This window comes from Mustela lutreola, chromosome 3 (genome assembly GCF_030435805.1).
Source record: "Mustela lutreola isolate mMusLut2 chromosome 3, mMusLut2.pri, whole genome shotgun sequence".
Classification (NCBI taxonomy): Eukaryota; Metazoa; Chordata; class Mammalia; order Carnivora; family Mustelidae; genus Mustela; species Mustela lutreola.
In genome coordinates, this window is record NC_081292.1 from 37,177,970 (window position 1) to 37,202,720 (window position 24,751).

Below are 24,751 nucleotides of genomic sequence, written 5' to 3' on the forward strand. Positions count from 1 at the left end.
GAATAATGACCCAAGTTGTTCAGGTCCTAATTCCTGGATTATGTTATGTTATGGAGCAAAGCGGAATGGAGTTGCAGATGAAGTTAAGGTTGTTCATCAGCTGACATTAAAGTAGGGAGAGTATCCTTAATTGTCCAGGTGGGCCCAATGTAATCCCAAGGGAGAATATGGAAGAGGGAGGCAGAAAAGGAAAGTCAGAGTAAGAGATGTGACACCAGAAGCAGGGTTAGAGATAAGCAACACAGCTGACTTTGAAAACGGAGGAAGGGAACCATGGGCTAAGTAAGGAAGCCACTGCCTAAGTAGGCAGCCACTGGAAGGTGGAAAAGGCACAGAAACATTCTGCTCCAGAGCGTCCAGTAGGAGTAAAACCCTGCAGGCCCATTGATTTTAGTCCAGGGAGGCTTGTGGTCAGACTTCTGTACTACAGAACTGTAAGGTAACAAATGTGTGTTGTCTTTTTTGTTTTTTAAGATTTTATTTATTTATTTGACAGAGAGAGATCATAAGTAGGCAGAGAGGCAGGCAGAGAGAGAGGGGGAAGCAGGCTCCATGCTCAGCAGAGATCCCGATGTGGGGCTCGATCCCAGGACCCTGAGATCATGAGCTGAGCCGAAGGCAGAGGCTTAACCCACTGAGCCACCCAGGCGCCCCATGTGTGTTTTCTCAAGGTACGTTTGTAGCACTTTGTTACAGTGATAATAAGAAACAAACACATCTCTCCTTTAGAAAATCACATTTGTTTTTCTAACTATAAAAGGAAATCAAATGTAGAATACATTTGATTTGATGTTGACAAATAAAATATAAAAAAATCCCTAATACAAGTTTCTGTTGTGGACCCTTTCAACATTATTTTCTGCACATCAGTACATATATATTTTTTCATGCATGTGTTACAAAATTAGATCATGCAGCATAGTTTTATAGCCTGCCTTTTTAAAAGATTTTATTTGCAACAAAAAGAGAGAGAGAGTATGGGCGGTGGAAAGGGCAGAGGGAGAGGGAGAAACAGGCTCCCCATCTAGCAGAGACCCCCGCGCGGGTCTCAATTCCAGGATCCCGAAATCATGACCTGAGCCAAAGCTAAACACTTACTGAGCCACCCAGGTGCCCCTGTAGCCTGTCTTTTTATTTAGCAATTGATCTTGAGCATTCTCCTATGACTAAGTTGTTTTAACTATGCTGTCCAATACAATATACACCTTTGAGAACCTGAGATGTGACTAATCTGAATGGAGATGTACTATACTTGAAAAATAGACACCAAGACTTAGTATGGGAAGAGAATGTAAAGATCTTACTAATAAGGTTTATATTGAGTATATGCTGAAATAATAATATTTTGAAATAATAAAATTATATGCTGGGTTACATATGTCATTAAAGTAAAAAGGATACCATTTCAGAGAGGAGAAAGCGACTTAGAAAGATTAAGAAATTTGCCAGCCAGGGGTCATGAGCTGAGACTCAAATCCAGGTCTGATAGGCTCTCGAACAGAACCCACATAAGCCATCCTCTTTATTCACCACTATCATTCAGGTTCTATTCATGTGTCACCTTGGATTATTATGATTGGCCCTGTGCTGCTCTCGCTATCCAGTGCTTGTAAACCACCACTCAGCATTCCATCCTGGCAAGGCTCTGTTCCCTAGTGTATCTGTCTTTGCCACATTCTTCTGACCAATTTTGTCTCTTAGATTTCTCCACTTCTCCAGGCCTTTCCATTAGACTAAGCTTCATTCACATCTCTTCCATGACTTCCCTAAAGCTTTCCCTAATTATTCTACACACAACAATCCCTATGAATTCTGAAATTTACTGCTCGCTCTCTGGGCCAGTTGTAGGGGTGGGAAACGGGAACATGTTACCACCTGGGCAAATCCCATGTAAAGATTTTTAGATGGGTAGATGGTTGTTAAGAGGTCTGAAAAAAATGTTACTGAGGTAGAAACCCGCTTGGACCCTCAGTGAGCACCTACCTTTACTGTGTGGCTGAAAGGTTTCACTCCAACAGTGCCTGTTGAGAACAAAGATTCTCTGATAAGAATGTACCTCCTTGAAGATTTGTCCTACTATACAGCAGAACCTGGTATATTGTAAATGCTTCATCAATATATGTTGAATCTATACAATGTATATTTTGTATCCTAATGTATTTTCCACACAGCTTGCTGAATTGACTTAACGCTATAAATCCAAGTTATTTCAATGAAAATCAAGCCTGACACACCTACAATATGACTGCCTTACCCTTACACACCACTTTCCATCAACTTCCAGTTGCCTTCTTTTAAAACACTCGTCTTAACAAAAACCCTCTCACAAATACATCCATTAGAACTTGTTCAGCTCTGCTAGACGGGTAACTGCTTCTGCAGTAGCTTGGTCATGTCTTTATGGAATCGCCCACCACTTGGGACCGATACTAATCTGTTTATGTCGGTTTCATTGGCTGGGCTCTGAGCTCCTAGAACTTGGCTGTCTTCGTAACCCTTTACCCAAACCAAACGATTATTCGCATAAGGTTAGTCAATAATGAAAATGACAGTTTGTGCACGTGGTTTGCGGGATGCATGGGCCCAGGATCATTTGCACTGTATTTGTAAGGTACATTTAAAAATAGTACATACTGAATATCTTTGTATCTCTAATAAACTCATACCAACTCTGTATATGAGTAAGATTAATATCTCCAAATTACTATGGAAACCGACTTAAAAGGTCAAGCCTTTAGTCCAAGGTCTTAAAGGGAAGAAACTAACTACATGCACTTCAAATAGAGCTGTGAAAGTCCGGAGGCGCGCCGGAGGTCTTTTGAACTCTTCCGGCCACCGTCGCAGGGTCCTTTCCGCCGCTTCTTCTTCTGCGCCTGCGCACGGCTGGAACGCCGTCCATTTCATTATCAGTTAGGAAGGACGTTAGGTTTGAGGTTGGTGTAGAGGTGAGTCGCGTTGGTTTGCGTTTTTCCTCAGGGTTCACCTACCTGCTGCGTTCCGTTGCCTGCCCTCGCTCATCCCTGGAGTTGAGTGCTGCCCGTATTTCCGCGGTCGGGGAGCCTCACCTCTGATAGGGGTCGACCCCTGCACGCCCCCGCCGCGGCCTCAGGAAAGCTGCGGGCAGCCGGGGCCAGGTGGGCTGCAGCGGTCTGGAGGAAGCAACTGGGATTCGGAGGCGGCTGGCCCGCCTGGCCTCCGCTGTGTTTTTTCCCCCAGTGTGACCTTGGTTAGGTCATTTGACTTGTCTGGCGCCAGGGTTTTCACCCGTGAAAAGGGAGTGGTGGTTTCTTCCTCAGAGGGGTCGTGAGGCTAAGGGGCAACGTGGGGAAAACAGCAGCGTCTACCCGCGGTCGGTGCTTGCTTGCTGTGTGGTAACGTTGGTGATTCGCCTGCATAAGCTGGAAAAGGGTCACCGTGCCTGATGGCGGAGGGGGGCGGAGGGAAAGGTGAGCGTCCTGCAGCCTCCCAGAGCTCCAGCCTCCTGGGCCTAAGGCCTGTGGGACAGCGCAGCAGGGTTGGGCTCCTGCCCGAGTGTAAATCGTTTACCCCGTGACCTTGGAAGAGTTATACGTCACCTCCATGTACCCTAATTTTCTGGTCAATAAAATGGAACTAATGAGCTGATACTTAAGTTCTCAGAAGAGCAAATGTCTGTAAATGCGTTTGCACTTGTCAGTCTAGAGCCCCTGCTTATCTGAACTGAGACTGGGAGATTTTTGTTTGTAGTTTTTGCTCCCCACTGTGCCGCAGTCACCTTGCTTATTTAGGATTGTTGGTCAGCGTGTGGGGCGGGGTTGGGGGGGTGCGGGAGGCAGCGAAACCCTGAAGCGGACTAAACCTTTAAACACCTTAGGCTTAAAAAAATAATAATCAAAACAAACACTTTAGGTTTTGTGGGAGGAATTATGCCTGTGCTCCTCTAGGTACTAAAATGAATTCTGTGTAAGAGTTCTTTAGATATCTTACTGTGTTCTCAGAGGTGTTCTTACTATTTTACTTATCAAGCAGAATAACTACCATGACTTCCAGTGCTTTGACGAAACCTCAGATGCGAGGCCTTCTGGCCAAGCGTCTGCGATTTCACGTTGTTGGAGCCTTCGTTGTATCCCTGGGGGTTGCAGCTTTCTATAAGGTACGTATGTTTGATTTTTATTTTGGTCCAAAAATGTGTGTTCTAAATTTGAAAATATTTTCATAAGTAGTTCTGAATCTTTTAAAGAAACTCCTAATGTGCCCCCTTCCTTCCCCCACTTAACTCAGTGTGAGAGAAAAATTCCTCATATTCTCTACATAGCTTGTTCTCCATCTTTCAAGGAAGCTGTATTAGTTTGCTAGGGTCCAAAGTACAACACATTGGGCGGTTTAAAACACAGAAGTGTATTTACTGTTCTAGGGGCTAGAAATCCAAGATCAGTTTGGCTGCAAGGTTGATATCATCGCTTGAAGCCTCTCTCCTTGGTGTGTAGAAGGGTTTCTCCCTTTGTGTTCACACAGTCTCTCTGTTACCATGTTTTTGTTTGAATTTACACTTGAAAGGATGCTAGTCATTTTGGATTAGGACTCACCCTCCAAGGGTTATTTTAGTTTATCTCTTTAAAGACCTATCTCCAAATACTGTTACATTCTGAAGTACTATGGTTTTAAGACTTCAACACATGAATTTTGGAAGACAATTCAGCTCGTAACACAAGGATATAATTTTATTCAAGCAGAGGGATGGGGATGGTGGTGTTTGGCAGCTTGAAGAATTTATTGCCACAGAACTGCCTTTTAACTGCTGTGCCTTCTGTGGATTTTAACATTATGCCTTTTGGGGCTTTTTTTAAAATACATTTTTTATATTACGGTAAACTAGAGATAAAATTTAGCCATTTTTAAGTGTACAGTTTGGTGGTATTAATTACATTTATAATGTTGTATGACCATCTCCACAACCTGTCTCTATAACATCTTGTAAAACAAACTATATCCATCAGACAATAAACCCATCCCTTCTCTATCCATTCTGTCAAACATTTCTTTCTGTATCTTACTTTGACTCACTCTAGGTACCTTATGTAAATGGAGTAATACATATTATTTTGTCTTTTTTAACTGGCATATTTGAGTTAGCATAATGACCGTCGGGTTTATCCATATTGTAGGATATGTCAGAATTTCCTTCCTTGTAAAGAGTGAATAATATTCCATTGTATGGGGTACCTGAATGGCTCAGTTGGTAAGGTGTCTGCCTTTGGCTCAGGTCATGGTACCAGGGTCGTGGGATCGAGCCCCGCGTCTGGCTCCCTGCTCAGTGGGGAGCCTATTTATCCCTCTCCGTGCTGCTCCCCTTGCTTGTGCTTTCTTTCTGTCAAATAAGTAAAATCTTTAAAAATAATTCCATTATATATCTGTACCACATTTTACTTATTCATTCACTTTTGATGGACGTTTGAGTTGCTTCCATGTTTTAGCTATGGTGAATAATGCCTCTATGAACATGGGTTACAGGTATCTCTTTAAGACTCTGCTTTTAGTTTTTTATAGTATATATCCAGAAGTAGAATTAGTAGGTCATATGGTAATTCTGTGTGTAATTTTTCAGGCAACCTGGTGGTTTCCGTAGTACTGTCTGACATTTTACATCCTGCTACTTTGTTGAATTTAGTTATTGGTTCCAGCAGGTTTTTTCTCTGGAATTTTTAGGGTTTTCTGCATATATCGTCTGTAAACAGATGATTTTGTTTCTTCCTTTCCCATTTAGATACCTTTTATTTCTCTTCTTGCCTAATTGCTCTGGCTAGAAGTTAGAATACTGTGTTGAATGGAAGTGACAAGAGTAGACATCATATGGGTTATGTTGAAGTTTCATTCTGTTCCTATAGTTGGAGTGTTTTTATCATGACAGGATATTGAATTTGTTTTTTTTTGTTTTTTTTTTTTTTAAAGATTTTATTTATTTATCAGAGACAGAGAGGGGGAGAGAGCGAACACAGGCAGACAGAATGGCAGGCAGAGGCAGAGGGAGAAGCAGGCTCCCTGCTGAGCAAGGAGCCCGATGTGGGACTCGATCCCAGGACGCTGGGATCATGACCTGAGCCGAAGGCAGCTGCTTAACCAACTGAGCCACCCAGGCGTCCCGAGGATATTGAATTTGTTAAATCTTTTTTTGGATTGAGATTTCTTTGTTTTTTTTTTTTTTCTTTCTGTTAATAGACATTACATTGATTTTGTATGTTGGACCCTTGGTATGTTGAACCATCCATGTATTCCTGGAATAAACCTCACTTGTTAATTGGATACAGTCCTTTTAATATGCTGCTGAATTCAGTTTGCTAGTATTTTGTTAAGGGATTTTTTTTTTTTTTCTTTTGCATCAGTGTTTGTAGGGGATTTGGGTCTGTAATTTTCTTGTAGTGGTTTGTCTGTTTCTGGTATCAGGGTAATGCTGGCCTCGTAAAATAAATTAGTTAAGTGTTCCTCTACTTCAGCTACTTGGAAAGATTTCAGAAGGATTGGTATTCTTTATTCAGAAGGATTTTCAGTTTTCTTGATATTTTTAAAGAACCCGTTTTTTTGGCCTTGTTGATTTCTTTTTTTTCCCCCCTTGTCTCTGTTTTGTTGATCTCTGCTCTAATATTTATTTTTTCCCTCCTTCTAGCTGTTTATCTTGTTCTTTTTCTGGTTCCTTGAGTTGTAATGTTAGGTTGTTGATTGAGATCTCTCTTGTTTTTTAATATATGTGTTTCTAGCCAAAAATTGCCCCACCTTTGCAGTCCTTTCATTGTGTCCTCTAAATTTTGGTGTGTTTTGTTCTTTCATTTGTCTCTAAATATTTTCTTTTCTTTTTTTTTTTTTTTTTTAAGATTTATTTATTTGACAGAGAGAAATCACAAGTAGACAGAGAGGCAGGCAGAGAGAGAGGAAGGGAAGCAGGCTCCCTGCTGAGCAGAGAGCCCGATGCGGGACTCGATCCCAGGATCCTGAGATCATGACCTGAGCCAAAGGCAGCGGCTTAACCCACTGAGCCACCCAGGTGCCCTGTCTCTAAATATTTTCTGATTTCATTCATTTTGTCTTCTTTCTCCCATTGGTGGTTTAAGTGTGTAGCTTAATCTCCACAGTTTTGTGAATTTTCCAGTTTTCCTTCTGTTAACGATTTCTGGTCTCATGCCATTGTGATCAGAGAACATACTTTGTATAATATCTGTCCTTTTAAATCTTTTGAGACTTATATTTATGGCTTGATACATGGTCTGTCCTGGAAAGTATCCAATGTGTAATTGAGAAGAATGTGTATTCTGGGGGCACATGGGTGGCTTAGTCAGTTAAGTGTCTGACTTCAGCTGAAGTCATGATCCCAGGGTTCTGGGATCAAGGCCTATGTCAGGCTCTCTGCTCAGCAGGGGAGACTGGTTGTGTCTTTTCCTCCTCCTGCTTGTGGAGTCTGTCTCTCTCTCTCTCAAATAAATAAATAATAAGTAAATCATTGTTTTTAAAAAAAGATTGCGTATTCTGTTGTTGGGTGGAGTGTTCTTTCTATGTGTGTTAGATTTTGTTGGTTTAATGAGTTAAGTCCTCTTTCCTTATTTAGGTCTGGTGTGGTTTTACCTGTCATTGAGATTGGGGTATTGAAATGTTCAGGTGTTACTATAGTATTATTTTTTTCTTCAACTCTGTCACTTTTTGCTTTATATACTTTGCTGGTGTTATTAGTTGAGTATATTTTTCTAATTGTATAAATTCTTACTGTGTTGAAGCTTTTATGATTATATAAAGTCCTCCTTTGTCTCTTGTGACCTTTTTATTTTATTTATTTATTTTTAAATTTATTTATTTTTAAATTTTTAAAGATTTTTATTTATTTGACAGATCACAAGTAGGCAGAGAGAGAAGGGGAAGCAGGCTCCCTACTGAGCAGAGAGCCCGATGTGGGGTTCCATCCCAGGACCCTGAGATCATGACCTGAGCTGAAGGCAGAGGCTTAACCCGCTGAGCCACCCAGGCATCCCTCTTGTAGTCTTTTTTGATTTAAAGTCTTATTTTGTCCGATATTAGTAAAGCCACTCTTGGTCTCTTTTTTATTGTTTTTATAGAATATCTTTTTTGCACCCTTTCCTTTCTGTTTTTGTCTTTGGATCTGAAATAAGTGTGTTGCAGGCAGCATATATAGTTGGGTCATTTTTAAATCCATTCTGCAGTTCCGTGAGGAGTGTATGTGTAGATGCCTTTGAATGTGCTAGTCTTTAATGTCAGGCTCCCAAAAGGAGAAAATGAGAAAAATGAGAGAGGGGAAGAAAGGTGCTCTATCCTTTTCAGTCTGGGTCTCTGAACAAAAGTAGCGTTAGCTATCAGAGTACAGATCCCTGGTATAGGGAGGAGAGGGTCCTGCTTGCCCATCTTTGTTCCAGAAGGCTTCCTGTAAACTGCTTCAGGAGCACCTGCACAGCTGTCTGCCTTGGGAATGGGGAATGGTTAGCTGTTAAGTTGCTAAAAGCTGAAAGTGAATGAAATTAACCTGACCACAATTTAGGATTTAAGCCTTACTTTGGAAATTGTATGCTTTTAAGAGATCCAGAGTTTCAGGAGAGTTACATTAAACAGATTGTGCTAGGGCAGTTGTGTTGGTGGTGAGAGATTCTTGGTGTTCCTACTCTCACTTTTTTCCCAGAATGCTCTATGCATTTTGTGTTTCTCAAAGTCTTAATTTTATATTTACAACTTTTTTTCTATAAAATTCTTGAATTTATGCCTTTAAAGTTAGGGTGAATTTGAAGTGCTGAGGGGAGGGAGAACAACTTGAGCAAAAGCACTAAGAGGTCTGTGCTTTGGGACCCTATGAGGAGACCGGCATAAAAATGTAAACCCTTTACATACATCCTCCTTGAGATAGTTGCTACCTGGCATGTAGTGGGCATGAAATAAATGTTTGGGGAAAAGGGTGGATGGATGGATGAGTAAATGAAGTGGGAGTGAGGAGAGGAATTTGGGGAAGTCATTTCTTCACTCTCATTGTCACTATCAAACTTCAGGCCTTGGTAACTTGTGTGGATTCTTGCCACTTCTGACTTTAGCCTGTAGAATAGATCTGTTTATGGTATCGAGTTCCTGCATGTGTAGTGTGCAGTGGCTTTCAAAATTTTGACTTACAGTAAGAAATGTATCACCTACTGGCTGCAGTCTTCTGAAGTGGTTTCATCACTTTAGAATGGGTTCTGGGTGATTGCTGAAACTTGGTCTTGATTTTAAGATACTTTGTGATTAGCTCTTTCTGCCTTTCCCTCCTCTTCCCAGCAGTCCTAATAAACTCAGCTTTATAATAAACTTTATAAAGTTTATAAAGTTATAAACTTAACTAGTTATAAAGTTAAAGTTTATAACTTTATAAACTTTATAACTAGTTGATATTAGAAAATTTCTGCTTTCTCCCGTGGGTTTGTACACAACAGGAATGTCTTTCATCCCATTGTGTGGCAGATTCCAGTATATCCTCAAGGCCCACTCAAATGTTATTTTTTGGAGTTGCAGCCTTTTCCTCCACATGTGTTGGTAGTGTTCTGGTAGGTTCTCAGTCATTTGTACCAAGACTGTACAATATTGGAAACATTGTGCTTTAAGTAATATTTGCTTCAGGTTGTGTCTGTTCTACTAAATTAAGAGCCCATGTCAGACCAATTGTCAGTCTATTCTGAATGAAAAATTTTAAAATTTGGTTGGTAGATTAGTCAGTGTTGTGTATAGTTAATTAGTGTTTGAGTGGAAGGAAAGTTCAGAAAGCACTGAGGGCGGGGCGCCTGGGTGGCTCAGTGAGTTAAGCCTCTGCCGCCTTCTCAGGTCATGATCCCAGGATGCTGGGATCCAGCCCCGTATCCGGCTCTCTGCTCATCAGGGAGCCTGCTTCCTCCTCTTTCTCTGCCTGCCTCTCTGCCTACTTGTGATCTCTCTGTCCAATAAATACATAAAAATCTTTTAAAAAAAAAAAAGAAGAAGAAGAAGAAAGCACTGAGGGATCTAGAGTTATTAAAGAGTGAGGTGGGTGTAAACTTTGTTCCCTTGGTAGATGCTTGCATCCTTCATATCCCTTATGCACTTGGTGTTGAATGCTTTTAAAGATTTGGCCTTTATTTTGTTCTCAGTTTTAACTGATTTTTCCAATTTTGATCAGCTTTTTTGCCTTTTACATAAAGTCACCATCCATTAAATCATTTTGATTAAGTTAATCTCCTAAGTCTAAATTCCTTAATACGGGTTAGATTTTGAGGCAAATAAGCAGTGCTTATCCTGAGTAGATTTTTTTCCTCATAGGTAATTACTATTATATGAATTAGACCTTTCCTAAATCTTCAGGTATTTGCTTATCTGTATAAGGCCTCATATATAGATTTTTGGGTTTCAAGGAACTCATGGAGTAGTGGATCTAAATTGATAGTTTGTATTCTTTTTGTTGCTGAAGTCTGGATTTTTCAGACTTAAAAAGTCTTAAGTGTAATAGAAAACAAAATAATTTAGGTGGGGTTATAACATCCATTTGCTTTTATTTTGGGGTTCGCTGAGCCTTTTACTTTATTTTAATCTACCATAATTTTATATATTTTTTAAAGATTTTATTTATTTACTTGACAGAGATACAGCAAGAGAGGGAACACAAGCAGGGGGAATGGGAGAGGGAGACCAAGCAGGGAGCCCAATGTGGGGCTCAGTCCCAGGACCCTGGGATCATGATGTGAGCCTAAGGCAGATGGGCTTAATGATTGAGCCACCCAGGTGCCCCATCCTACCATATTTTTAAGAGGAAAATACTCTTCTTCTTCTTCTTTTTTTTTTTTTTTTAAGATTTTTATTTATTTATTTGACAGACAGAGATAACAAATAGGCAGAGAGGCAGGCAGAGAGGGAGGGAGGAAGCAAGCTCCCTGCTGGGCAGAGAGCCTGATGCGAGGCTCCATCCCAGGACCTGGGATCATGACCCGAGCCAAAGGCAGAGGCTTTAACCCACTGAGCCACCCAGGCGCCCCAAGAGGAAAATATTCTTATTTTAACAAATACTCAGTTGCCTTCTGGGTTATATGCTGGCCTCGGTTCAGAGGGTTGCATTGGGTCTCCTGTCTCGTGGTCTTACTGGAAGAAGTTGGGAATTTTCATAGGAGGTGAGGCAGGAAAACTGGTCAAGTAAAGGACTCTGATTGTTAAGTACCAAAGGTCATGATTCCATTTATTTCTGCAATACCTAAATGGAAGTAGATTGGCACTTGAATTTTTTTATGCAGGATGGGATATGATTTTGTATTATAACCCACACATTGAAATCTACTAGGTAGTATTTTGTGGAAAATAAAAATCTTTGCCACACGACAGACCTGGGTTTGAATCCTGGTTGAACCCACCTACCACCTAGTGCTTCTTCCTAGACCTTAACTGGGTCACTTATATTCTGAGTTCCATTTCCTCCTGTGTAAAACAGGTCAATATATATCCTAAGGGTTTAAATGATATTGAAGTGTAAATCACCCAGAACTGTTTTTGCCAGATAGAAAGCTTTGGGTGTCTTTCACAGGCTGATGGGGACAGAATTGATCTTACTTCTTTGAAGTTAATATAAGTTAATTAAGTTAAATTGAGCAAGAATATATTAGCATGTGTCTGCTTTGGAGATACTAGGTTTTGCTGGAGGGAATGCTGCTGTCTTCTCCCTAAAGCATTTCAGCTTTCTGGGTATCTTCCTTTGGCTCTTAACCAGTCTTCATACCCACACCCAGCAAAAGGAATAATCTGTCCCCAGGTGAAGAAGGCCCCTTTGTTGAATAGTTTCCATGAGGTTGCTTTATCCTCCCTTGCATCTGTGTCAGTGCTTCCAGCTTTGTCTTAGGAAATACAGAGTTCAAGTTAAAGGTAAACACAAACATCATGATTTATGTTGTCTTTGGATATTGTTTCTAAAATGGCTTAAAAAATAAGCCCTAATGGAATATGTTATTTTTTAGTTTGCTGTGGCCGAACCAAGAAAGAATGCATATGCAGATTTCTACAGAAACTACGATTCCTTGAAAGATTTTGAGGAGATGAGGAGGGCTGGTATCTTTCAGAGTGCAAAGTGATTTTGGAATGTAAAGGTAATGTTGCTGTTGGAATTACTATTTAAAATTTTTTAAAAATTATGGTAAAATACGTTGATTGTTAAGTATATTCACATTGTTATACAACCAATCTCCAGAACTCTTCATCTTGCAGGATGACCTTTTGAATTACTCTCTTCTCCCTCATCCCCTGGCAACCACCATTCTGTTCAGTATCTCCGAATTTGACTAAGTACTTCATTTAAGTGGAATCATATAGTATTTGATAGGCTATAATATTTGGCTTATTTTACTTAACATAATGTCCTCAGAATTCATCCATTACAGTATGTGTCAGAATTTCCTTCTTCTTTAAGGCTAAATAACATTCCATGGTATGTATATACCACATACTGCTTATTCATTCACCTCTAATGGATATTTGGATTGCTTCCCCCTTTTGACTATTGTAAATAATTTGCTATGATAGGGGTGCCTGGGTGGCTCAGTCTGTGAAGTGTCTGACTCTTGATTTTCACTTGGGTCATGTTCTGAGGGTTGTGAGATGGAGCAGGGTGTAGAGCCTGCCTTCTCCCCCTACCCCAAATCATAATGATGTTGCTATGATATGTGCAAATATCTCTTTAAAACCCCTTTTAATAGTGGGTATGTACCCAGAAGTGGAGTGGCTGTATCATATAGTAGTTCTGTTTTTAATGTCGAAAGGAAAACACTGTTCTATTTAACATAGCAGCTGCACTATTTTATACTGTCAGTAGTGCAGAAGGGTTCCAGTTTCACTGCATGGTTGCCAATACGTTTTTTCCTATTATTTTTCATAGTAGCCATCCTAATGGGTATGAGGTGCTACTGGATTTTTATTTGATTTGCATTTCCTAATGGTAATGATGTTGACCATCTTTTCTCATGCTTGTTGCTCATTTATATGTCTTCTCTGGAGAAATACCTACTTAAATTCTTCACCCATTTTAATTAGTTGGGGTTTTTTTTGTTGTTACATTGTAGTTCTTCAAACTCTTACCAGATACGATTTGCAAATATATTTTCCCATCCTGTAGATTACCTTTTCATTCCATTGATTGTCATCTTTGCACAGGCATTTAAAATTTTGATGGGGTCTATGTAATTTTTATTGTTGCCTGTGTTTTTGGTGTCCTATAAGAAATCATGGCCATATCCAATGTCATGAAACTTTTACATTTTCTTGTAAGTTTTATAGTTTTAGGTCTTTGACCCATTTGAGTTAATTTTTGGATATGAGGTAAGAAAAAGGGTACAACTTTCTTTTTCATGAATATCCAGTATCGCACTAGCATTTGTCTTGGCACCTTTGCTGGTAATTTTTTTACTGTATATGTAAGGGATTATTTTGGGCTTTGTTCTGTTGCATTTGTTTATATTTGTTTTTATATCAGTACCACACTACTTTGACTACTGTGGCTTTTTAGTAAGTTTCGGAACTAGGAAGTGTTAGTTTTTCAACTTTGTTGTCTTTTTCAAAATTGTTTAGGCTATTCAGGGTCCTTTGATAGTTTTTATGAATTTTAGGGTGGATTTTTTTACTTTGGCAAAAATGCTATTGGGATGTTGATAATTATATTATGTAGCTCACTTTGGGTAATACGGACATCTTAGCAATTACAAGTGTTCCACTCCATGAACATGAGATGCCTTTCCATTTACTTATGTCTTTAATTTTTTTCAGCAGTGTTTTGTGGTTTCAGTATTTAGGTCTTTTGCATTCTTGACTAGTATTTGTACATATTTTTTTTGATGCTCTCGTAATTGGGATTGTTTTCTTAATTTTTTTTTCTGATTATTCATTGTTAGTGGATAGAAACACAGCTGGTGTTTGTGTGTTCATTTCATATCCTGCAACTTTGCTCATTTAGTTTATTCGGACAGGTTTTTTTTTGTTTGTTTGTTAGAGCATGCGCTGTGGGCAAGCTGGGGGGAGAGGGAAAGAATCTTAAGCAAGCTCCATGCTTAGTGTGGACATTGATCCAGGGCTTGATCTCACAACCCTGAGATCATGATGACCCAAAATGGAGATGGATGCTTAACCAACTGAGCCACCCAGGCTCCCCTATTCTAACACGTTTTTTGTGTGGAATCTTTAGGATTTTCTGCATGTAAGGCCTGCAGACAGAGATAGTTTTACATCTTCCCTCTCACTTTGGATGTCTTTTATTTCTTTCTCTTGTCTGATCTGGCTAGAACTTCTAGTCATTTGTGGAATAGAAGTGGTGAAAGTGGGCATCCTTATCTTTTTCTTGATCTAGAGAAAAAGCTTTCAGGCTTTGACCAGTGAGTATGATATTAACTGTGGACTTTTCATATATGGCTTTTATTATGTTGCTGTAGTTTGCATTTGTTCCTAATTTATTTTTTTCTCCCTGTACAGTATTTTTCATCTCCATGACTTGTTGTATAACTGGAAGTTTGTAGCTCTTAAAAACCTTTCACCTATTTTCCCATCCCCCACACCTCTCCTTCCCCATACCCAGTTCTCTGTATTTAGAAGTCTGTTTCCTGACTTGCTTCACTTAGCATAATATCCTGTAGATTCATCCATGTTGTGGCAAATGGCAACATCTCATTCCTTTTTATGGCTTCATAGTATTTCACCATGTATGTATGTTTCTATGCGTGCATAGTTGTGTGTACCCAATAGTGGAACTATTGGATCATATGGTAATTTGATTGTTAACTTTCTGAGAAACCTCTGTATTATTTCTTTCCTTCTTTCTCCTTCCTTTTTTATTAACACACAATGTATTTGTTTCAGGGGTACACGTCTGTAAATATTAGTCTTAACCCAATTGATAGCACTCAGCATAGCACATATCCTCCTCAATGTCCATAACCCAGCCACCATATCCTTCCCCCTTTCTTTTTTTTTTTTTTTTTTTTTTTTTTTTTTTTTTTTTTTTTTTTTTTAAAGATTTTATTTATTTATCAGAGAGAGAGAGGGGGAGAGAGCGAGCACAGGCAGACAGAATGGCAGGCAGAGGCAGAGGGAGAAGCAAGCTCCCTGCTGAGCAAGGAGCCCGATGTGGGACTCGATCCCAGGACACTGGGATCATGACCTGAGCTGAAGGCAGCTGCTTAACCAACTGAGCCACCCAGGCGTCCCTCCTTCCCCCTTTCAAACCTCCAGCTATCATCAGTTTCCTGAGATTAAGAGTCTCTTACAGTTTATCTCCCTACCCACCATAATACCCCCCTCAAATTCCTCTTGTCAGAGAGATTGTATGATAATTGTCTTTCTCTGATTGGCTTATCTCACTTAGCATAATATCCTCTAGTTTCATCCACGTGGTTGCAAATGGGAAGATTTGGGTTTTTTTAATGGCTGCATAGTATTCCATTGTATGTATATACCACATCTTTTTTATCCATTCATCTGTTGATGGACATCTCGGTTCTTTCCATAGTTTGGCTGTTGTGAACATTGCTGCTATAAACATTGGGTGCATGTGCCCCTTCGGATCACTACATTTGTATTTTTAGGGTAAACATCCAGTAGTGTGATTGCTGGGTTGAAAGGTGGCTCTATTTTCAACTTTTGGGGGAACCTCCATACTGTTTTCCATAGTGGCTGCACCAGCTTGCATTCCCACCAACAGTGTAGGAGGGTTCCCCTTTCTCTTCATCCTCACCAACATCTCTTGTTTCCTCACTTGTTAATTTTAGCCATTCTGATGGGTATGAGGTGGTATCTTACTATGATTTTGATTTGTATTTCTCTGATGGCCAGTGATGTTGAGCACTTTTTCATGTGTCTGTTGGCCATTTGGATGTCTTTGCAGAAGTGTCTGTTTATGTCTTCTGCCCATTTCTTGATTGGATTATTTGTTTTTTGAGTGTTAAGTTTGATAAGCTCTTTATAGATTTTGGATACTAGCCCTTGATCTGGTATGTCATTTGCAGATATCTTCTCCCATTCTGTCAGCTGTCTTTTTTAGTTTTGTTGACTGTTTCCTTTGCTGTTCAAAAGCTTTTTATCTTGGTGAAGTCCCAGTGGTTCATTTTTGCCCTTGCTCCCCTTGCCTTTGGCATTGTTTCTAGGAAGAAGTTGCTGCACTGAGGTCAGATAGGTTGCTGCCTAGATTCTCTTCAAGGATTTTGATGGGTGCCTGTCTCACATTGAGGTCTTTCATCCATTTTGAGTCTGTTTTTGGTGTGGTGTAAGGAATTGGTCCAGTTTTGTTCTTAATGCATGTGGCTGTCCAAATTTTCCCAACACCATTTGTTGAAGAGACTTTCTTTTTCCATTGGACATTCTTTCCCACTTTGTTGAAGATCAGTTGATCATAGAGTTGAGGGTCTGTTTCTGGGCCCTTTCTTCTGTTCCATCGATCTGTGTGTCTGTTTTTGTGCCAGTACCATACTGTCTTGGTGAATACAGCTTTGTAATAGAGCTTGAAGTCTGGAATTGAGATACCATCAGCTTTGGTTTTCTTTTTCAACATTCCTCTAGCTATTTGGGGGTCTTTTCTTTTTCCCATATACATTTTATGATTATTTGTTCCATTTCTCTGAAAAAAAAAATTGATGGTATTTTGATAGGGATTGCATTAAAAGTATAGATTACTTTAGGTAGCATAGACATTTTCACAATATTTGTTCTTCAGTCCATGAGCATGGAACATTTTTCCATTTCTTTGTGTCTTCCTTAATTTCTTTCATGAGTACTTTATAGTTTTCCGAGTATAGATTCTTTGCCTCTTGGATTAGGTTTATTCCTAGGTATCTTATGGTTTTGGGTGCAGTTGTAAATGGGATCGACTCCTTAATTTCTTTTTCTTCTGTCTTACTGTTGGTGTATAGAAATACAGCTGATAAAAAAGCAACTGATTCCTGTGCATTGATTTTATATCCTGATACTTTACTGAATTCCTGTACAAGATCTAGCAGTTTTGGAGTGGAGTCTTGCAGGTTTTCCACATAAAATATCATGTTATCTGCAAAGAGTGAGAATTTGAGTTCTTTGCTGATTCAGATGCCTTTTATTTCTTTTTGTTGTCTGACTGCTGAGACTAGGACTTTTAGTGCTCTGTTGAATAGCAGTGGTGATAGTGGACTGCCCTGCCGTGTTCCTGACGTTAAGGGAAAAGCTCTCAGTTTTTTCCCATTGAGAATTCGCTGTGGATTTTTCATAGATGGCTTTGATGATATTGAGGTATGTACCCTCTATCCCTACACGGTGAAGAGTTTTGATTAAGAAAGGATGCTGTACTTCGTCAGATGCTTTTTCAGCATCTATTGAGAGTATCATATGGTTCTTGATGTTTCTTTTATTAACGTATCACGTTGATTGATTTGTGGATGTTGAACCACCCTTGCAGCCCAAGAATAAATCCCACTTGGTCATGGTGAATAATACTTTTAATACACTATTGGATTCTATTGGGTAATACTTTGGTGAGAATTTTTGCATCCATGTTCATCAAGGATATTGGTTTGCAATTCTTGCTGGGGTCTTTGTCTGGTTTGGGGATCAAGGTAATGCTGGCCTCATAAAATGAGTTTGGAAGTTTTCCTTCCATTTCTATTTTTTGGAACAGTTTCAGGAGAATAGGTATTAATTCTTTTTTAAATGTTTGGTAGAATTCCCCTGGAAAGCCAATCTGGCCCTGGGCTCTTGTTTGTTGGGAGATTTTTTTTTTTTAAAGATTTATTTGTTTATTTATTTGACAGAGCGCGATCACAAGTAGACATAGAGGCAGGCAGAGAGAGAGAAGCAGGCTCCCTGCTGAGCAGAGAGGCTGATGCGGGACTCAGTCCCAGGACCCCAACATCATGACCTGAGCCGAAGGCAGCGGCTTAACCCACTGAGCCACCCAGGCGCCCTTTTGGGAGATTTTTGATGACTGCTTCAATCTTTTTACTGGCTATGCGTCTCTTCGAGTTTTCTAGATCTTTCTGGTTCAGTTTTGGTAGTTTATATGTCTCTCTCTAGGAATGCATCCATTTCTTCCAGATTGTCAAATTTGCTGATGTATAATTGCTCATAATATGTTCTTATACTTGCTTGTATTTCTTTAGTGTTGGTTGTGATCTCTCCTCTTCCATTCATGATTTTATTAATTTGGATCCTTTCTCTTTTCCTTTTGATAAGTCTGGCCAGGGCTTTTTCAGTCTGTTTCAAAGAACCAGCTCCTAGTTTTGTTGATTTGTTCTATTGTTCTTTTGGTTTCTGTTTCATTGATTTCTGCTCTGATCTTTATGATTTCTCTTCTGCTGGGTTGAGGCTTTCTTTGCTGTTCTTTCTCCTCCTTTAGGTATAGGGTTAGGTTGTGTACTTGGGATCTTTCTTGTTTCTTGAGAAAGGCTTGTATTGCTGTATACTTTCCTCTCAGGATCGTCTTTGCTGTGTTCCAGAGATTTTGAAGAGTTGTGTTTTCATTTTCATTTGTTTCCATTAATTTTTTTCAATTCTTTAATTTCCTGGTTGACCCATTTATTCTTTAGTAGGATGCTCTTTAGCCTCCATGTATTTGAGTTCTTTCCAACTTCACTCTTGTGATTGAATTGTAGTTTCAGAGCATTGTGATCTGAAAATATGCAGGGAATGATCCCAGTTTTTGGGTACTGGTTGAGACCTGATTTATGACTCAGGATGTGATCTATTCTGGAGAATGTTCCATGTGCACTAGAGAAGAATGTGTATTCTGTTGCTTTGGGATGGAATGTTCTGAATATATCTGTGATGTCCATCTGGTCCAGTGTGTCATTTAAAGGCTTTATTTCCTTGTTGATCTTTTGTTTAGATGATCTGTCCATTTCGATGGGTGTGTGTGTGTGTGTGTGTGTGTGTGTGTGTGAAAGTCCCCTACTATTACTGTAGTATTGATGATGTTTCTTCGATTTTGTTATTAACTGGTTTATATAATTGACTGCTCCCATATTAGGTCATAGATCTTTAATATTGTTAGATCTTTTATTGGACAACCCTTTAAGTGTTATATAGTGTCCTTCCTTATCACTTATTAGAGTCTTTGGTTTAAAATCTAATTTATTTGATACAAGGATTGACACCCCAGCTTTCTTTTGATGTCCATTAGCATGGTAAATCGTTTTCCACCCCCTCACTTTAAATCTGGAGGTGTCTTTGGGTCTAAAATGAGTTTCTTGTAGACAGCATATCAGTGGGTCTTATTTTTTTAATCCATTCTGATAACCAGTGTCTTTTGATTCGGGCATTTAGCCCATTTACATTCAGGGTAGCTATTGAGAGATACAGATTTAGTGCCATTGTATTCCTGTAAGGTGACTGTTACTGTTTATTGTCTCTGCTCCTTTCTGGTCTGTTACTTTTAGGTTCTCTCTTTGCTTAGAGGACCCTTTTTTAGTATTTCCTGTAGCGCTGGTTTGGTGTTTCCAAATTCAGTTTTTGTTTGTCCTGGAAGCCTTTTATCTTTCCTCCTATTTTCAGTGACAGCCTAGCTGGGTATATTATTCTTGGTTGCATATTTTTCTCGTGCTCGAATGTATCATGCCAGTCCTTTCTGGCCCGAGAGGTCTCTGTGGATAGGCCTGCTCCCAATCTGATTTAATATCCTCTGTTCTATGTGTGCTGTAGACCTCTTTTCCTGAGCTGCTTTCAGGATTTTCCTTGTCACTCTGAGACTTGTAAGTTTTACTATTAGATGATAGGGTGTGGACCTATATTTATTGATTTTGAAGGGGGTTCTCTGTGCCTCCTGGATTTTGATGCTTGTTCCCATGGGCAAATTAGGGGAATTCTCTGCTATGATTTGCTCCAATATACCTCTGTCCCTCCCTCTCTTTTTCTTTTGGGATGGATCCAGTTATTCTAATACTGTTTTGTCTTATGGTATCACTTATCTCCCGAATTCTCCCTTTGTGGTCCAGTAATTGTTTGTCTCTTTTTCTCAGCTTTATTTTCCATCATTTGGTCTTCTAGATCACTAACTTCTCTTCTGCCTCATTTATCATAGCAGTAAGAGCCTCCATTTTTGATTGTACCTCATTAATAGCTTTTTAAATTTCAACTTGGTTAGATTTTAGTTCTTTAATCTCTCCAGAAAGGGATTCTCTAGTATTTTCCATGCTTTTTTTGAGCCTAGCTAGCACCTCGATAATTGTCATTCTGAACTCTAGTTCTAACATATTATTACTGATGTCCATATTGATTAGATCCCTAGCTGTTGGTACTAACTCTTGTTCTTTTTTTGGGGTGAGTTTTTCTGCCTTGTCATTTTATCCAGGTAAGAATAGATGAATGAGAGAGCACAATACTAAGAAGGTAGCAACAAAAAAAAAAGAAAGGGAAAAAAATGTGTGTGTGTGTGTGTGTGTGTGTGTGTGTGTATGTTGGTAAATAGAACAAAGCCACACATTTGATTTTGGGTATATTTTGGTCTGTTAGAAGAAACTACCTCCCAGAATTTTACAGAAAGAAAAACTTGTATATATATATACAAATAAGGGTAAAAATGATGAAGGTATGGAATAGGACTGTGAAGATGAAAATTAAAAAAGATTCTAAGGAGTTGATGAGTTGGTTAAAAAAAGAAAAAAAAGAAAGACTGTCATCAGGCTGGAGATTGGAACAAAGCCATGTGCTAGATTTAGGGTATATTTTGATCTGTTAGAAAAAACTGTATCCCAAAATTTTAAAGAAAAAGCTATACGTATATAAAAAATAAGGTTAAATACAGTGAAGGGGTAGAATATGACTATAACAATGAAAATTTAAAAATTTTTAAAAAGGTATTAAGATAAAATAGTTAATGTTAATATAGGAAAGAGGAAAAATTTTAAAAAATAAAGTGAGAAAGGTAAAATTTAAAAAAAATTAACTTTGAAAGACTAGGGAAAAAGCCCTGAATTCTTTGTGTTGCTTTCCCCTAGCTCTGGAGTTCTGCAGTTGTCATTGATCTGTGAACTTGTTCTTGACTGATGTCTGCCCAAGGCACTGCCCTTGCCAGGCCAGGCTAAGTAATCTCAGGTTTGCTCTCGGTAGCTTTTATTCCCAGATCACTTTCTGTATAGCTTTGGAGGACAGGAATGAAAATGGCAGCCTCCCAATCTCCGGCCCCGTAGGAGCAGGAGAGCTCAGGGCCCCACCCCTCAGTGCGCCCTCGGAGAAAAGAGGTCAGTCACTCATGTCTCCCTGGTCTCTGGCCACACTCCATGCTCACCTGGCCTGTGACTGTTTCTGTCTCTGGCACATGGTCCCATTTGGAGTCTCCAAACCCAGCAGATTCCTGCAGTGTGCTCCCATACCACTCCTCCTAGAGGAGGAAGGACAAGGATCCCTTTGGACCTGCCACTTGTGGGGTTCCTGCTTGAAGAGCAGTGGCTGACTGTACCTTGGATCATGGTTTAAGGTAACCCTGAGCTGAGAGCCAACTTCTCTGCTCTGTCTCTGCAGCTGGCTTCCCCGTTCTGATACCTGGGAGCTCTGTCACACTCAGACACCCCTGGTCTTTTTATGGCCCCTCGGGGCCTGAGACCACACTGTCCCTGCAAGGGCTCCATCCTCCACTTAGCCTCTGGAGTGATGTCCCTCAGTGGAGAAGACTTCTAAAAAAGTTCCAGTTTTGTGCTCCACTGCTGTACCGCTTGCTGGGAGCCGGTCCCTGCTCCTACGGTCTCTCTTCCTGTATTTAGCCTCAGATTCACTTCTCCGCACGTCCTGCCTTCCAGAAAGTGATCAGTTTTCTGTTCCTAGAATTGCTGCTCTTCTCTTTGATCTTCTGTTGCGTTTGTAGGTGTTCAGAATGGTTTGATAACTATCTAGCTGAACTCCTGGGACCTGATGATATTTAGGTCTCCTACTCCTCTGCCATCTTTGTTCCTCCCTCTGTATTATTTTCCATAGTGGTTGCACTAATTTACATTCCCACCAACAGGGCACCAGGGTTTTCTTCTCCACGTCCTCACCAACATTTGTTATCTTTTTTTTTTTGATACTAGTATTCTCACTGGTGTGAGGTGTTATCTCATTCTGGTTTTGATTTGCATTTCCCTTATGATTAGTAATATTGAACATCTTTCAGTATGTCTGTTGGCCATGTGTGTCGTCTTTGGAAAAATGTTCAGATCATTTCCCTATTTTTAGTTGGATTATTTGTTGTTTTGGTGTTCTTTATATACTTTTATTAACCCCTTTATCAGGTACTTGGTTTGCAAATATCTTCTCCCATTCAGTAGGTTGCCTTTTTATTTGTTGATGCTTTTCCTTTGCAGTGCAAAAGCTTTGTATAGTTTTTCTTTTGTTTCCCTTGCCTGAGGAAACGTCCATAAATATGTTGCTAAAGCTGACATTCAAGAGATTACTGTCTATGCTTTCTTCTAGGAGTTTCATGGTTTCAGGTCTCACATTTAGGTCTTTAATCTATTTTAAGTTCATTTTTGTGTGTGGCATAAGAAAGTGGTCCAGTTTTCCCAGCGCCATTTATTGAAGAGATTGTCTTTTCCCTGGTATATGCTTGCCTCCTTTGTCATGTAGACTAAAGGACCACGTAAGTATGGGTTTATTTCTGGGCTATATTCTCGTCCATTAATCTTTGTTGTGTCTGTTTTTGTACCAGTACTATACTGTTTTGATTACTATAGCTTTGTAGTGTATTTTCAGATCTGGGATTGATATCTCTGGCTTGGTTCTTCCTCACAATTGCTTTGGCTGTTCATGATCTTTTGTGGTTCCATACAGATTGTAGGATTCTTTTGTTCTGGTTCTGTGAGAAATGCTGTTGGCATTTTGATAGAGATTACATTGAATCTCTAGATTGCTTTGAGGAATACGGATGTTTTAACAATTCAAGGTCTTGAATCCATGACTTTCCATTTATTTGTATCATCTTCAATTCTTTTTATCAATGTCTTACAGTTTTCAGAGTGTCGGTCTTTTCATCTTCTTGGTTAGATTTATTCCTAGGTATTTTGTTGAGTGCTTTTATTGTGAAAACAAGTCAGAATGTTGCAAGCAATTTTAATTTTTACCTTCTATCCTGTGGGAGGAGCCAGGAATTGGTCAGTTTCCTTCTGATCACATTGTGTTGCACCAAGGAGGGGGTGAGGCAAGAGTGAGAAAGAATTTCATGAAATTTCCTGGCCTTTTATGTTTTTTTTTTGTTGTATTAATGTTTGGTTACTGCAGCTTCTTAACTGGTTTCTAGTGTTCTCACAATTCTTTATATTCAGAATCTTTTCACGTTATGCTATTGTTGCTTGCTGGATTGGCATTAGGAAAATGTGCTTTAAAGTACTTTCAGAAGTACTTAAAAGAATTTTGACTCCTTTTATAGTTTAGCTAGGTGTCCATTCCATAAGTGACTAGGTGGCCCTCCAGAGATTCTCATTTGGTTTGTTAAATCCACAAAGTCCTTAGGCCTCATGGATAAGATTCTGCTGACAATGAATTAGTGACTTGTGTGCTGATGAAATGTCTACTGAATCTGAGAGCATGTGAAACGTTTCATACTCTGCAATCTTGTCATTCATGTATTTAACTTTATTCAAGCTTAACATAAAAGCATATAGAACAATTTAAGTAATGATTCCACCCACTACCCCTATGTGAATTTGATGTGACAAGGGAAATGTCAGTCAGCTGTTTTTTTAGGCAAAATGTTTCTGAATGAACATTCCAGCTGTGGTGTGCATAGTGGTGTGTGGGTGTGTATACATGTGTATGCATGTATATGTATGTATGATTTTCCTGGGGTATGAAGACCTGCTGCAGTTGACTTTAGCTTTTTAGAAGACTCAAGGATAATATGAACATAGTAACTTCTACCGAATTTAAAATTAAAGGAACTATCTGAAATGCAGATAGATGCATGCACAAAGTATGTACTTTATTACTTACAAAAAATAGGAAGAACTTTATTTCCAGCCATTGGAAAATTGATAAGGAATTAGTTTTTCATACCACGGACATGATGTCCATTAGAAATGATATTCACAAAGTAGCATGAGGTTATATAAATAGAAAATATTTTACATAAAGGTGATCTCTGTTTAATAAAAATTGCACAGAAAAAAGACTGCAGGTAAAAAGATCAAGAAAATATTAATGGTTCTGTATGGACTCTTAACATTGCTGTTTTCTTGCAGCTTTGACATTTTCACAATTTCTACAGTGGGTATGCATTTCATCATCAGATGTTAACAGTCTAATTTGTAAATGTTACATTTTTACTTTTTTTTTTTTTTAAATAAGAAGTTGTATTCTTGTTAAAAAAAAAAAAAAAAGCCAGTAAGGGGGGGAAAAAAAACAGAAAAACAGATTTGGAGACAGGAATAGAAATATTGTTTAGAACAGGTGGGCTGCTGCTTTTAAGAACAGCAGGTGGGTATGAGATGGGAATGGAGGAGAGAGGACTTGAGAGGGAGGAAAAAGGTAAAATTTGGTCAATGAAAAATAAGAAATTAGAGTAAGGTGTACTGTGCCCAGAAATGGTTTTCTCCTGGGCAGAACGTGAGTGAGCAAAGTGTAGGCTCCACTAGTAGGAGTAGACCTCATGTGACTTTAACGGTGGAGAGGTATTAAGAGAATGCTTGTCATTAACTTAAGCCACTGTTTTTTTTTTCCCACAGAATTTCTTTGGGTTGAGTTCAGTTGAAGTTTGTCACTGACCTGTGTTCCTGAACTATGAAGCATGAATATTGGGTTATGGAATTGTCTTGATAAATAAACAACTAACACATACTTTGGA

General features: G+C 39.2%; 1 long non-coding RNA gene across 2 annotated transcripts; it reads left to right on the forward strand.

Moving 5' to 3' along the window:
- Positions 1–2,789: 2,789 nt before the first annotated feature.
- Positions 2,790–24,751, forward strand: LOC131826556 (uncharacterized). Of its 2 annotated transcripts, none has more exons than XR_009351648.1 (4): positions 2,790–2,945; positions 4,009–4,132; positions 11,961–12,089; positions 24,633–24,751. It is a non-coding gene; the product is annotated as an uncharacterized LOC131826556 (long non-coding RNA). The 2 variants fall into 2 exon arrangements; XR_009351649.1 differs by having other exon boundaries at positions 2,836–2,945; positions 4,006–4,132.